Genomic DNA, 16438 nt, shown 5'->3' on the forward strand with positions numbered 1-16438 from the left:
TTTCCCTTAAACATCACACAAATTTTGATTGGTTAATTGCAACCTTAGGCCCAAGCCATTAGTGTATCTTTTCCCATTTTCATTAGCCAGCACATTGTGTGAAATGTGTGCATTCAACCAACCACTTATTTCCATTCAACAGCAGCATCTGCTTCACGGAAGGACAGTTTATGTAGCAGTGCAGACTGATTCTATCCTCTGGAACAGAATCACCAAACAAGTCTCTAGCAGGGAGTACCCTGCCAACTGAAACCCATCCTGGGTGATTCCATTGATAGCTGATACTTGCACACCCTAGACTCAATGCAGGCTATAGCACACATCTCTACTCCATGCACAAGTGTCTTAGCTTTGGACACATTTTGTCACATTTTCAAATGTTACTAACTGCATAGCTTGCTTAGTTTCAGGTTATTTCCATTCTTTATAGGAACACTGCTTACCAGCATTCTAGTAGTGTAGCCTAAGAAATGGCCCAAATGCAATAAAATTATTAAAAATATATCATAGAACAAAGAAACTGTTTAAAATATTATCAAAAACCTTGAACATTCCTTGAAACCTGGAACCATGTTTTATATTTTATTTATAATATAATTTAATTGATAATTGATCCTTTGGTATTTTCGAGAATTAAAATAAATAAACAGTGTGGCTAGATGATAATAGCTTAAACACATTTTTGAGACTTCTGTCAAAGTCTTGCCTGTGTGGTTGAATATTGTGGAAGATAAAAACAATCATATCATCCATCTATCCATTCATTATCTATGACCGCTTATTCCTGGTCAGCGGCACAGGAGGTGCTGGAGCCTATCCCAGCATGCATTGGGAAAGGAATACACCCTGGACAGTTCAACAGTCCATTGCAGAGCCAACCATATATCGGAAATGAAATATAAAGAAGGTAGAAAATTGATTCTTTTTTAAAAAAATTTTTTTAAACCAGGCTACATCGTAATACAAATTTCCAAGGCTTGAATAGTGCCTTTTTACATACTTCAAATATTAACTTGAGCACACATAAGCTGTATAAAGATATTAGGGTTTACAATGTGTTGTTGCCGGCTGTAAAAATATATATTATACCAGTACATGGTACTTTTGAACCAGCATCTGTGTCACGGCAGAGAAGTGAGTGACTTCATATCCCTACCTTCACGAAATGTACCCCGTGTTAATTAAATGACTAAAAAGAGCAGTAGCCTGTGTCCTAAATTAATTGCTTTCTATTAGATTACACTGTTGTAGATATCCTGAGCCGTATTATTAACATTGTTGTACGTTCTCCTACATTCAATTTTCCTAAACAGTATTATTCAAAGAAATCCCTCCCTTCCTGAGAACGGCCCAAATTTCTGTCAAAGAGAATTTCCGCTTTGTCAATTAAATGGGCAAAGGTGCAGTGGTCTGTATCCTATTTCTATCAAATTCATAATTTTGAACATATATAACAGCCAGCTATTAATACTGGCTTTGCGGACTTTTCAATTCCTCTAAATATGATTCTACATGGTAATGGGTGTTGCAGAGACAAAAGCGGGGTGTCTGGCAGAAGAAGTATTTTATGCTTTTGTTAATTGAATGAACAAAAGTGCAGCAGGCTGTATCCACTATAACAACTTTGACTAATAAAAAAGTAATAGACAATCTCCTGCTTTCAATTCTTTTGAATACTATTATACGAGGTAATAGAGTTTTGGAATGGGAACTTCTAGATAGCTGTCAGAGGGAGCATTTCTTCTATTTTTTTTTAAATAAATGACTAAGTGCAGCAGTCTGTATCCTATCTCAGCTATTGCATCTATTGGATTGGATTATTTTACATTTTGATTGAAATGATGTCAGAGCTAGATAAAGCAGCCCCAGCTGTTGTAATTGAATCAGCCCGAGTTGTTTATTCTAGTGATCTACAGCAGTGATTCGCATGTCCTAACATCCAATGCATAAAAGATCCACTCTTGTTTAACACACTACTGATTAGATCTGTTTAAAATGGCAAAAGAAGAGTGTTTGCATCCAGAGATGGGCAGGCATAAAGATAATATATAAAGCAGGAACAGAGGCAGGGCAGGCTGTCGGTTGATTGTGTGTTTGTGTGTGTGTATGTATGTGTGTGAGAGTGTTTGTGCATTTAAGTGTTTATTTGTGTAATGTGTGGTTATTGTGTGTGGTTATTTGTCTGTGTGTGTATTTGTGTGTGTGCGCGCACGCACGTGTGTGTGTGTGTGTGTGTGTGTGCACGTATTTAAATATTTATGTATTGTAACTGTGTACCTGTGTGTTTGTGTGTGCATGTTTATACATGCCAAATTGTCTATAGTGTGTCCATAGGTTTGTCTGTGTGTAAATGTCCGTGTGTGTGTGCGTGCACGTGTGTGTGAGTGCATGTGTTCGCCTGTGTGTGTATGTATTTGTGTGTACGTGTGTGTGTATGTGTGGGGGGGAAGGGGGCGTGTGTAGGCCAGCATCTGTGTGGATACACCATCTGCTGAACTTTCCATGTGTGACCAAAACTTTCAATAAATAAATTTCACAAGGCATGGATGCCAGATGCACACAAGGCTTTGACTGACAACATTTAAATAAGAGGTAATAAAAAAGGGAAATGTGAAAGCCTCTCATGCTGGTCTTTGCCAATATCTTATTTTCAGAAATTTAAAACAGCCTTTGTGCATATTGGCTAAAAAACAGCATTTCCAGACATTCAGACTATTAATGTATGGAATTTTAAATTTGCATATTAGGTTCCATTTTTTATCTGTTTACATAACCCACACGAATTTCAAAAGACTGAAAATGCATACGTAAATGCAGGTATGTACTTTGATTAAAATAGAAGTCATCCATCTCTTCATGCTTGAGGGGTAGGTCAGCCAGTCATATTCTTGATACGGTTTGAGCATTGGGTAAACCTCATAGTCAATGATTTAATTTCACCCCCACGGCAGAGTGATCAGGTGGTACAGTCTGCTCCTGTTGCTATTCGGAGAGGTCAGGTGTCTACCACTGTTGTTACCTGTTGTTACACAACGCTATAAAAATGCCATAGCCTCGTGCTCTTGGTGGAGAAACTGTAGTACAACAAATGCTTGTTTTAGATCCTATTTTTCACCAGAACATTCACCACATACCACATAGGTAGCGATTATAAACTGAGGGATAATTGGGTGACAGTACAGTCACCAACCAATTGACATAGCAGGGTATGGCAGTATTGTATGACATCCTCTTAATGACATCCCCCCATCAAGAATATTAGCATTTCTTTGTCCCACCTTACAGATGAATTGCTGTAAAAAACACAAGTTTCAAAAGAAACATCAGTTTTACAATCACAATAATATATATCAGCAGTGCTGCCAGGTGTCAGGACTATATATGTATATTTTTGGCACCAATACATTTAGTTTGATCAAACAATTGACATCTGGTTAAAGTGCACATTCTGCTTTAATTTAAGGGTATTTTCATATACCATTTATAAATTAAAAAAACTTTTCATACATAATCCACCCCAATCAGGGCACCATAATGTTTGGGACATACCCTTTTACATGTATATCCTTCGTATGCAATGAATGCTTGAAGTCTGTGACCCATAGAAATCACCAGGTTCTGAGTATCTACTCTGGTGTCCCTTTGCCGGGCCTGCACTGCAGTCATCTTCAGCTTCTGCTTGTTTTTTGTCTCTTCAGCCTATAAAACACATGCTCAATTGAATTCAGATCAGGTGAATGGCTTGGCCATTTGAAAAACTCCTTTGTTGCTTTAGCAGTATGTCTGAGATCATTATTGTCTTGCCGTAGGATGAAGCACCATCCAATGAGTTTGTAGGCATTTGCTTGAATTTCGGCAGATAAGATGCTTCTGTACACTTAAAAAATTCTGCTCCTCCTGTCAGCAGTTACATCATCAGTGAAGACAAGTGAACCAGTAACTTTGGCAACCATACATGTCCAAACCTTAACACACCCATCACCATGTTTCACAGATGAGGGTGAGTACTTTGGATCTTGGGCAGTTCATTTTGGCCTCGAGACTTTGCCCTTGCGATCACTCTCATACAAGTGAACTTTGGTCTCATCTGTCCACAAGACCGTTTTCCAGAACTCTACAGAGTCTTCTTGGTACTTTTTAGCAAAATGTAACCTGGTTGTCCTGTTCTTTTTTTGTTTTTGTTTTTTTTGTGGTTAGCTAGTGGTTTCCATCTTGCAGTGTAGCCTCTGGAGTTATTGTCGTGAAGTCTTCTGTGGACATTTTTCACTGACACATCCACGCCTGTGTCCTGAAAAGTGATTCTGATCTGTCAGATCTGTTAGGAGGTTTTTCTTCATTATGGTGAGAATTCATTGGTCATAAACTGTAAAGGTCTTCCTGAGCCTATCAGGCCCTTTGTTATTACTGAGGTCACCAGTGCTCTCTCTCACCTTAATGATGTTTCAAATAGTTGGTAGGCTTAAGGTTTTTTTTTTTCCAGCCTCATATTATCTTCTTTCACTTTCATTGGCACAAGTTGACAAACGGCAATAGCAGACTCCAAAACCAATCTAAAGAATTGACTAGATCTAGAATCAAGACTAAATACTGAAAGCTCTCTCATATCTGCACTAAGGAAGCAATTGAACACAACTGACAAATCAGAAACATCTGTGAAGCCCTTTGTCCCAAATATTATGGTGCCCTGAAATGGGAGAACTATGTATTAAAAGTTCTGGAATTTCTACAAAGTGAAACCAAAATGTATAGAATAGCTTTCAATTAAAGCTGAGAATCTAAACTAAACTAGGTGGATTAAAAAAAAAAAAAATAGTTGAGTACAGAGACAAAAAAAGAAAATGCTTTTGTCCCAAACATCATGGAGCTCACTGTATATATATATATATATATATATATATATATATATATGCCAGATATAGTCAAACCAGGCATATTTTGTACTTGATCCATTGTGTTTTAGACATGCAAGAACAGCCATGATCAGTCATCTCTATTAACGGCCATATCGTTCTGCCAGGGCAACCCTTTGACCTTCATTCAGCCAGGCTCAGATGTTATCAGCCAGTGCCTCTTCCTTACCCTACTTGTTTCTGCTTAGCCGTGACTGGAGCACTTCAGTACATGCACATCCCCAGCTTCCCAAGCATCCCTGGCCCTCTGCTATCGTTCTGGCCTCAGTGACACCTCAGCAAGTGCAGTAGGTATGAACACGCAGAGACTGAAGAGACATCTTTGTCAATTTCCCTCCGTGTGACACTATGAGACGTGGCCCATAGATTTTAGTCTTTTATTAATATGTTCTTAGTCTGATTTCTCCAGACAGTATTCTTTGGTGCCACTTTGCCATTCTGTTATAACCATAGTTGAGATAATAATGACCAGAGGATATATGGAAGAAATTCAAATCAGCTACAACTGTCATTTGTCAAGCCTCTGAAAAAGACAACTTCCACAATAATATCAACTTGAATACACGTATTTTAGGAGGCAGAATTAGTGAAGAAGTTTTTGCATCTGATAAATGATTGCAGCTTTTTAGTCATTGCATCATCCCTTTCAAGCTTTCAGTAACAGTTCCAGTCTCTTGTCAATATGGGGCTTGAAATAAAAGGCTCTCCATTTACAGTTTGAAAACTGTCTTCATTACAGTATGCCGTGAGCAAGGAAAAGGTCAAAACTACTGTGCCAAGATAATACATGTCCTTTGTAAAGTTCTTTATTAAGAAAGCCAATGTGCTCCTTCGTGTTTGGTCTCTTTTTCAAATGAAACTGGTGATTGTGTGTTTGGTTCAAGGGTTAAGGCTGATTGTTCTATTGTGTTACTAAAATTCCTGAGCCCCGGAGTCCTTTCCAGCTGAAAGCAGACCTTGCGTCTGTGTCATTACTGTAGTCAATAATGGTCAGCCACAAAGAGACTGACCTTTATATATGAGCTATTCACTACTATTGCAATGGTCTTTTTTTTTTTTTTTTCAAGCCATATAAAAAATAAATAAAAAATATATATTTTTAAAAAACATAAATCTTTTCAGCCAGGCACAATGAAGAGGCATGGAGTATGCCAGCCTGCATGAGGATGTTCTCAGTGAAAAAGACATACCTTTGTTTTAGTCTAATTTCAAAACCGAGAGACACGTGAATTGACCTTATCTGCACTGTCTGGGTCAAAGCATTAGAAAAAAAATGTGAAAAAATAAAAACTGGATCCTTAATAAAAATGTATGCAATAATGTGGAAATGTTAACCGTTGACTATTAAAAATATGATTTATGTTCCATAAAGCTGTTAAATGACACTGCAGCATAACAATATAGATTTCTTTTCCATTAGGGTAATAGTTTTATTGTAGCATAATTATGAAATAAAAAGGACCCTACCTGGCACGGTTTACTACGTATCAGAGACTCTTAAATGTGCAAATGTTTCCACACACAAGTAACATGGGTCAATTGCAAACGGGATAGTGGTAATGATTAAATCATTAAAATGTTGTCTATGCTTCACAGAGCATAGAGAAAATTAACTTCCCACCAACCTCATTTTTCTGCTGAACATGAAATAATGATTTTCTGCCAGTATAATTACAAAGCTAACATCTGATAGAGTCAGCATCCAGGGGGGATTATCACATGCATGAGTATTAGACCTCATTACCAGCTTGACTGCAAAATTATTACATCTTGTAATTGGATGGTGAGATTTATACACAGATTGGCCGGGTTCTCTGTAAGATTGTAATTACAGGCTTCGTTGGTTTGCTACTTATCACAGTGTGCAGGAGGAGGCGAAAAACAAGCAGAGGAAGGAGCATTTCATTAAGCTGTAACCCTATCAATGGAGGAGCGCGGTTACATCCCCCCTCTATTTATTAGGCCAAACAGTGCTGTTTGCAGAAGGGGGGGCCATTTATTACCAGCTGACAAATGGGATTTCATTTATTTAACCTCGGCGATCTATTTCAGCAAAATGTTTAAACGAGCCATCCGTTTTATGATTCCAGAGTCAACGCCTCAATTATCTAAAGGCTAACTGACTGTTAAAGCACCCATCTGCTAGGATGAATTCATTGATTTAATTTGCCTCATGTTGCCAAACAATTCGCACTATAGAAAAGGAAGAAATAAACACATTTGCCGCACTTGAACTGGTGTGTCTTTCTCAGCGTGTGTGTGTGTGTGTGTGTGTGTGGGTGCGTGCGCGAATGTGTGTGTGTGTGTGTGTGTGTGTTTTATTCTTAAGCACAATACAAGAAACCAATCAATAGCTGGCTTAAATTTTATGAGACAAGGAGTTAAGTTGTTCTGCTCAAGCAAGGAGCACCTTTGTTCTCCTATAACAAGTAATCTCTGCTGCAGAATGAATATTGACAAGCTGGCTCCTTTGCAGCTAATTTTGTCACCACACAATCCAATCCAGGCATCAGTCGTAATAGAGTTGTTATTAGAGTCCATTACAAAGGGCTCAGGATCAATGGCTGTGTTCAGAGATTCAGTTGCATACAGCAGACATATACACATGTGTAGAAGCAGGGTGAGTGGTTTTGCTTCTCCAGTACTACAGCCACTGTGTGCTTTTATTTATTTTTTTACACATTTTGTGCTAAATCAACTCTGAGTAGATTTTACTCTGATAAAGCACATAGATTCCTGACATAAACTGTGCTGTTTAAGGTGTACTGGCCTACTCTTAGAGTCCTTGGTCCTTCTTTATTTTATGACTATTTTTGAGTGGAGTGTAAGAGATAGATCTGCTTATATTCATGATGAAGTTAATTTCATGTGACAAAGACAGGCAGTTTCTAATCGCAAATGATCTGATGTCATGTCAAGAAGAAAGTTCTTTGCTAACACTGCCTTATTTTGCTCCTAGAAAAGTGGAGGAATTTGTAAGTTTTAATGACTTTACCAACCTTTAACTTTATAATAATGCATGTGTAAGTGTAAGTGTACAAACCTTAAACAACTGAGACTTAATCAACTCCTTCTGCAATAGAAAATATACATGCTGGTAGACTAGCTTAGAAACATATTTTTTTAGACACACAGGGTCCACAACTGGGTTTTGACAACTGAATTTTGTGGGATCCCTGAAAAAAAATATTGATGCATTGTTGCAATATTTACTAGCTAGTCATCTCCTTTAATTTGGCATTTAACTCCAGTTTTTTTAAAGTTTATTCTACAGTTGATGTATTTCAGTTAATACAATATAGATACATTAACAAAATAATTGGCACACATCATGAAAAAATTAAAATAACAGTGAAGGGGAATAGAACAAAGATAGTAAGTGGAATAGACTAAATGCTCCAAAAATAATAATAAAATGAATCAAATTTAAATAGAGATGTAAACTGAAAACTATCCAAGCATACAGATGTTCCAACTTAATTTTAAAATAAGCTCATTTTTTTAGCAGTGCGTTGAATCTATAAAGAGTTCTATAGTTTGATGGTTCTGGTTAGGTATAGTGTAGCAGTGTAGGATGAAGGCTTACTGTGCTAGCCTAGTGCTGGACAGGTGGTGAGAATGCTGATAAAGATTCTTGCAGATAAACAAGCATTTGTAAGCATTTCTTTAGAAAAAAATACGTGTAACCATTTCAACAGTGTATAAGAAGAGTTTTGAACATATGTGTATATGAATATATACAGTACAATAAATATATACACTGCTGACAAGTCACCCACAAGGACAGTGCAGTAGCTATTGTAGGGTGAAGCAGGGAAATCCCTGCTGACTGAATCCCTCCCTGGGATGATGCATCACTCTACATTGGTCAGGTCAGAACTATATTCCAGACCATGTACATTACATCAAGTACTCTAGCTGTAGATGCTGCCAGAGCCCCATAAAGCGAATGAGTTGAAAACATAGTCAATTCCTCTCCAGATTTTGCGGAAGTTTAGTAGTTTAAAAAGTGGCATATGGGCATATCATAAAACAATCACAAGATGGAGAAGACAATCAGGCAGACCAACAGACAAACAGACAGACAAATACTGTAGACAGATCAACATAAAAAATAGATGTACACATTTTAAAAGTCCTATAATGTAGTCATTGTCATGCATACAGTGTGTACATTGACATACATATGCATTTCATTATGCGTTTCATTATTTGGTGAGTGTCTGTGATTTTCCCAGCCATGCATGTTTACCAATATTTTGAACACTTTTCTTCCATATGAGAGCCACAACACTACTATTTTATGTATCCAGAAAAAAAGACCTCATATCTTATTAAAATGGTCTGAACCTCTTTGAAAATAATACAGGGCTCCACAAACCTGACTTCATGATTCTGCAAGATAATTGGTGTTTGATAAAAATGCTGTGCAAAACCTTTCTTTATTAAATATTTGACCATTATTTCTCTCAGGTTTTTAAAAAATCACAGAGCTCCTCTCTCTCAATGAGAAAATTCATTTTGGGGGGGGGGGGGGGGGGGAATCTCCAATATCTTACCCTCATCCTCCATCCTCCCAGAGAGGCAGATTGTTTTGATGCCAATTTCTTTGTGATCTCCACTATTGCATTAGGAGCAGCCTCCATTTTCTAAGACAGAGGGGCTCAGAATGTCTGATTTCACCTCTCCATATGCAAAAGCTGTAATCTGAGTCCGGCCTCTGAATTCCCCAAACACCTCCACTCAATAATTTGGTATTTAAGTGGAATGGTGCGCATTAACCCTGGGCGGCTTGTGCCTCTGCTTCTCATTGATCAGATAAACAGCCCAGATATTTTATTACAGGATGACGCAGTCGTTTAGGCGTCTTCTCATCTGTGATGGGATTGGAGTGGACGTGGAGCGGTGAGAAACTTGGGTCCCAAAGGGGCCATCAGAGGGAATTATAGAGCCCTGGCTTTCCCTGGGAAAGGCCTCTTGGAAGTGCCATTTTTATCTCGCAGTCGAATCAAATTAAAAGGGGGTTGTCTGTCTTTGACCCATCATTAATCAGAAAGCAGAAGTTATGCCCCTGCAATTTGTTAGCATGACCTGTCTTCATCTTGTAGCATCTACAACCTGGAGTGCAAACTGAGGAAACACTATCTTTAAGTGCACCTATAAAGTAACAGTGAGCGCTAAGCACTCAGTATTTTATTCATTTAAAGAGGTTGCTGTGACAGACAGAAAAGAGAAACAGGGCTTTGCAGAAAATCAGTAATAGTCACACCACAGCTTTGGTAGTTCGTGCCATATAAATGTGCAATTAGCCCGGATTTCTGTGTGACACATGTTTAAGTGAAGGAAATCTTAAATGTACGCGATCACTTATGGTGAAAAGGAACCGTGTCGGTATTGATCGGCGAGGGGTTGCTGGTTTCTGTTCATATCCACATTAGATCTTGTAATGGGACAATTGTTTTACTGTGGAAAAGAGAAAGACATCAATTGCGCAGGCACAAAAGGGGAGCTCTGGAGTTAAATGTCATTGAGCCTTGAAGCCAAGTGCTTCTATGGACTCTGATAAGATTGTGCCAGGATCACTAAACTGGGCCGCTGGGCCAAAGGCTGGAGAATGAAGAGAGTCCACAATCGAGATCAATAGAATAAATCCCCCAATGACAACAATGCCAAAGCATTTCCCCCCATATTACCTCCTAATGAAAATCAACCGAATGAGCATAAGAAAATAGCCTTAGCCTGATCACTGCAAAGGAGTCAAATGTGTTAGCGACAGAAAAGGGGCATTTTTGGTTGGTTCAATTAAACTGCTGTAATGGCATCTGACTATCAAAGAAACCTAAGGGAAATGTCGGTTTTTCAGGCATGGATGTGGAGCAATGGCTGTTTTCAACAAGACAGGGCGGAGAATCATAATTGCTGTCAGCATTTTTTAATGAAGGTGTTGCTTTGCTAATTACAATGAAGTGTAAGCCACTTTGAGATCTGAAATTGAGCCAAACCTTTCAGATGATAATAGAACAGTGGAGTATCACAGGGAAATGCTGTTTGTGACCTGAATGTAGAGAGGATGACCAAAAACAGAGTAACTAGACTTCAAACTGGTAAATCCAAGCTCAGTGTGTCCTTCATTGAAACATAAAAACCTTTCACCTCTCATATACTTTAATATGCAGGCTGAAACAAACTTTAGCTTTAGCAAACTCGCAGAAAATCTTAAGAAAGAAGACACAGAGCTGTTTTTCTCCACAGTCATGCAATTTTTCTCTATGAAACAAGATATAAATATAATTTTTACCCCAGCTTACTTTTGAAATGATACTCTTTAAAGCTTAATAATCCTTCATGGCTGAGGGGAGGTGTTTAATAAAAAGATAATATCACAAATATTTATTTTTAATTGCGAGAAATATGTGCCATTTACACTGCTGGAGAATTGTGGAAGACTGAAAATTGAAACTGAACTGAACTGAAAAAAATGTAATTGACTCAAAAAATGAAAGCACATCTCCCAGAGACCTCTAGCTGAGTGTGTATTTGTAGCTAGGGATCACTGTAACAGTAAAAAAAATGAAATTATATCCACATTATGGTTAATAAAGAGTGATAGGTTTGAAGAGTCAGAAGTAAGACCTCAACCACTTTCAATAAAAACTGGATTTAATAGTTATTTTCTTCTGGTTTAATGACACCTTCAAATGCTACGTCTTGTCATGATGTCTGAGGCTGGCAGGGAAATCGGCAGCGTTGTGAAATACAACCAAGAGCTGATCCTCACAGTGTGTCTGTATGATCTGGAACTAGCCAATTATTTTTAAAATGGCTCAGATATTTCAGAATTTGAAATATCCCTGAATGAATAACAGCTAAGAAAATGACAGCTGGCAACAAGCAACATATATTTCTGTTTACTTACACCACTTCATTTTTTTTTTTACAAATATCCACAGGACTTGAATGCTTTTTATAATTCAAACCTTAACATAAAAAATAAAAGAAATACATATTACTAGATGATGTTACAGGCCCACAGTGATTTAATTGACCGCCATATTATGATTTTTACAGGGCTTGAGTTTGGCATTTGATTAAATAACCTTACTGTCAATCATTTCTCCTTGAGGCCAAATTGAATGCAATTCCCTTAACGGTAGTTGACAATCCATATGAATAAAAACTTTAACTATTGTGTCTCTGTAGCCAAGAGCTGGTGCATTGTTTTACTGACCTTCACAGTCCATACCAGGCTCCTCAGTCTCACATTTTACTGAACTGATTTCTTCCCATACGTTTAAAACAACGCAGAATATTCAAATCATGTGCTGACAAATACAATGTGAACTTTATTTATTTATTTATTTATTTATTTATTTATTTATTTATTTATTTATTTATTTATTTACTTATTTATTTCATCAGTGCATGTTGCTTAACTAAATGAAACTGTGTGATCAACTCATTTGATCAAACATTTGACTAAATAATATGTGACCAATGAGTACTTTGTTTCTGGTAATGTTGATGACATTGTCAGCTTGGTTTTTAATTGCAACAGTTATTAGTGACTAACTGTATAAAAAAAAGCATTATCAACCTTACACTGAGAAAAAAAAAAACAGTGGCAAACAGGAGTAGTATTTGTTTGTTTCCGGTAATCCAGACCAAACTGTTCCTTTTGACCCCCTACTTCCCAGCAATCAATGACAAGACGAAGAAAATAAATAAGGCATGTGGCAGCTGCTTCTCCAACAAGCTGTCTACAACTGTCCAAACCAGTGAAGGTCATTAGCGTTATGAGATCTATAGATCAGTGAAATGGAGTTTGAAACATTAAGAGTGGCTCGGGGATTGAAGCCCTCAGTCGACAATCTGCTCGGGAGTGTGTGCGTGTGTGGGATCGGGGGGGAGGGAGTGGGGGGTGTGCTGTTTCAGGGGCCTGCCCCAGTCACACGGCCTGGAGGACTTTGATGAACCGTAGGAAAGAACGAAGGGAAGCGGAGGCAAAGGGCTCTTTGCGGCTCTGGAAGGGGCTCTATGATGTTAGGGGTGGAGATCTGTGATGTTGGGGGAGGGGCTTTGTGCTACAGGGGGAGGGGCTTTATGCCACCCTAAGTAGAACTCTGTGCTGCTGGGGGAGGAGTCTGGGGGGGTAGTAGGGGTGGGCATTGTGCAGACCCAGATCTCCCTAGAAGGCTCTCTCGCCTGACACTGAGGGTGAAAAATGTGCTGAATGAAAGGGGCTTCTACTCATTACGTTATTGATTATCATCTGACCTGGCAATGGCAGCAGATGCCACCAGGTCTGCTTCAATTCACCCCATCCACCCCCCGCCTCCCCTTCTGCCTGTTTAAAGCTACTGCCTCTCCATCTCGGAAGCCTCCCTTTTCTGCTGATGCCTGAATTGATTGGCCTAATGAAATCCATAGTGCTCAGCCCTTCATAACCAACCCTTACGCGTGTAATTGGGTGTTTCCTAGACTTTGAGAAGTTTATCTCAGGAATGCATTCACTGAGGCAACCACAGATCCTGGGCCAGGACAAACTGAACACAGATGGTTTAAATAAGGGCTGAACAAAAAAGTCAGTTTCAAAGGAAAATCAATTCAGCAGCAACAAGGAAATTTTCCTTACTTATTTTTCAACATTCAAATGAACCACCATTTGTCTGCCGTACAGTAGAAGTAAAAACGAAAGAGACAATTTGCCCCTTTTTTGCCCTAGAAAGGCTAACTTGCATGCGCTGTGTGGGTTTGTGTCTGGGTGTGAGAGTGCACGTGTTTGTGCACATGCACACTGCGGGCGTGCATGTGTGAATGTGTATGTGTTTCTCAGCCAAAACAAGCATCAGGGTGAAACTAAGGTGACTAATGCACTTCCAAATATAAACGTACGTTTCCCTCCCTTTTGACTCATTATCTAAATATTGAATTAGGGACCTGAGCTGTACATTGAAGGCCCATTTACATTTTATATGAAGAAAAAGCATGACTCGAAAGGGCTAGTCGAACAACAGAGAAATGTGCCCATCAAATGAAGATGTGCTCTATCCAGAAAGCAGGACCTTTATATGCCAAATGTATACAGTATGACACTATGGAAATGAAAAGGTTGAGAAAATAATTCTTCTCACAAGGACCCTTTCATAGCTCTTTTTTATTATTATTTTAATTCATTCATTTATGTTTATTGATTTATGCACTTTCAATGCAGTAGAACTAAATCCAAGCCCCTCGGGTGTCTATTGAATCAGAAATCCATGGGAATGCATTTTCTCATAATTTAATCACATTTTATATCTACAGTGTCAGATTATTTCAGTGCGGACTCATGTATACGCATGTTTCAGCTAATTCCACATTCCACAGGCAAGAAGCGGAGTGTGTGCCCTGACATCATGCCAATCTGAAAGCGCCGACAAAAAGCATTCACAAAAGGTGTTACATTCATTTATTTTTATATTAAACTTGTTGTATTATCTTTTTGCTGGTTAGACAATATTTTTATCCGGTGTATCTGACCATTGAAAACCTACTTTAATCCTATTGCAACTTAGCGACAAATCACCTACAAGTGACTTTCCTGAACATCGTCACACACAACACTTGATTTGAAAGGTCTCACTTGCACATGTGTTTACAGCTGGGCCGAGCCCAGACAGATTCACATGGACCTTGCCCCTCTGTTTCTCACTCTGCAGAGTGCTGAAAGATAATGTTCTGAATGTCACAGTGTCTGTCCCTATGCCAACCCTTTCATCTGCTGTTGTATTCCTGTCATACATGACTCGGGGGACCCCGGGATGGAACACGTGTACAGAAATGTCCCAGGGTCAAAAAGGAGACGAGCAGTGGGCCTCAAATCCTAAAAAAAAAAAAAATCCTTTCAATGCAGGACATTGCCAGATAAAACGGCCTCCGGTGTTAAACTGGGGAAATTGCTCGGTCTTTTCCAACCATTCAAAGACTAATACAGCACCCTAAATTCAACCCTCAGGTGAACAAAAAAAAATGGGAAAAACAGGAGTTAGGAGAAAAAATTATACAAATTACTCACATGTTTGTTTATTTATTGATTGATTGATTTATTTATTTATATGTACGAATGCCAAATTGCAAAATGCAAATATTAATAAAAATCTGGCACAGGTGCCAACACCCTCAACAGATACATAGGGCACCGGTTCCAAAAATGCCATTGGTGAATCTAAGCTTTATCGTGGTATCGGCATGAAATTAGCACACTCACACACGAGCAGTGTTATTGGAGAAGAGGGTGGTAATGGAGCAGTGGGTGTGCTGGTATCGTGACTGGATTCTCATCAATACCCCATTAAATCACCACTGGACAACTGGAGTTTCCTCAGACCCAATGCAATGGAGCAGCTGTAATTAAATCAGCATGACGTCCGTGTGTACACCTTTATTTTCTGAGAGGACATCCAATTCTTTTACTTATGTCTGAGCTAATTACATTAAACTTTAATTATTATATCTAGATTTACTAGTGCTATCAAACCAAATTAATACATTTCAGTGACATAGATTGTTATAATATTCAATTGCTAGAATATTCCCTGCATATTGCATATCAAAAAGCCATTACAATGAATTAAACATTTATCATTATAAGCTGGAGTAAATGGTTGGGCATTTAATGTCTTTTTTAATGTTTAATTAAACATTACCTCAACATAATATAACAGTATACCAGCCATTAACACACACACACACACACACACACACACACACTGGTCTTAATCTTTTTTATTTACTCATATGCTTTATTTACTATATTTACAATTAAGGATGCTTAAAGACATAATAAAAACTGGCTTGCTTGTATTTGATCCAGCACTTACTGAAAGATATGTAAAAAAAAATAAAATAAAAAATAAAAAACAGCATATAAGATATCCAGAATGTAAGGCTTCATTTTGCATAAACAACAGTGTGTAGTGATACATTTTCAGCACACCTCTAAAGAAAATACTTGTATTTCACTATTGTGATAATGATGATGGTGGTTATCGTGGTAATGGCAATGTACTACTACTATTATTACTTCTCCTACTGCAACAGTACAATATGTGTACAACTGTTCTCTGATATATAATTTCGTTTATCCCTTAACTGCAAGAATGACAGAATTAAAGTAAAAATCTTTTTTTTTTTTTTTTTTTTAAGCAGTCAAAGCACTTTGTGAAATACAAGAGAATCCTCACTTTTGTCACAATCTGACATCAATTTCTGACCTGCTGACAACCCTTCAGTTGACCAGCAGGTGGCGCCTATTAAACTCTGAAAACCATCCAGGACCTCTACTCTGCTGCACAATAATACTGGATCATCACCAGCACTTGAAGCTTACTGAGTCAGTCCTACAACTGTTTATTGTATATACTGTTTATTTTGCATTCATACAATATTATTTTAATGCATAGTTATAAAATCATAATTTCATTCAGCAATGATATAAACTCCCAAAAAGAAGAATTGTTCAGAACACAGCAACATACAATTTAATTCCT

Source organism: Anguilla anguilla, chromosome 1, assembly GCF_013347855.1.
Source record: "Anguilla anguilla isolate fAngAng1 chromosome 1, fAngAng1.pri, whole genome shotgun sequence".
Lineage (NCBI taxonomy): Eukaryota > Metazoa > Chordata > Actinopteri > Anguilliformes > Anguillidae > Anguilla > Anguilla anguilla.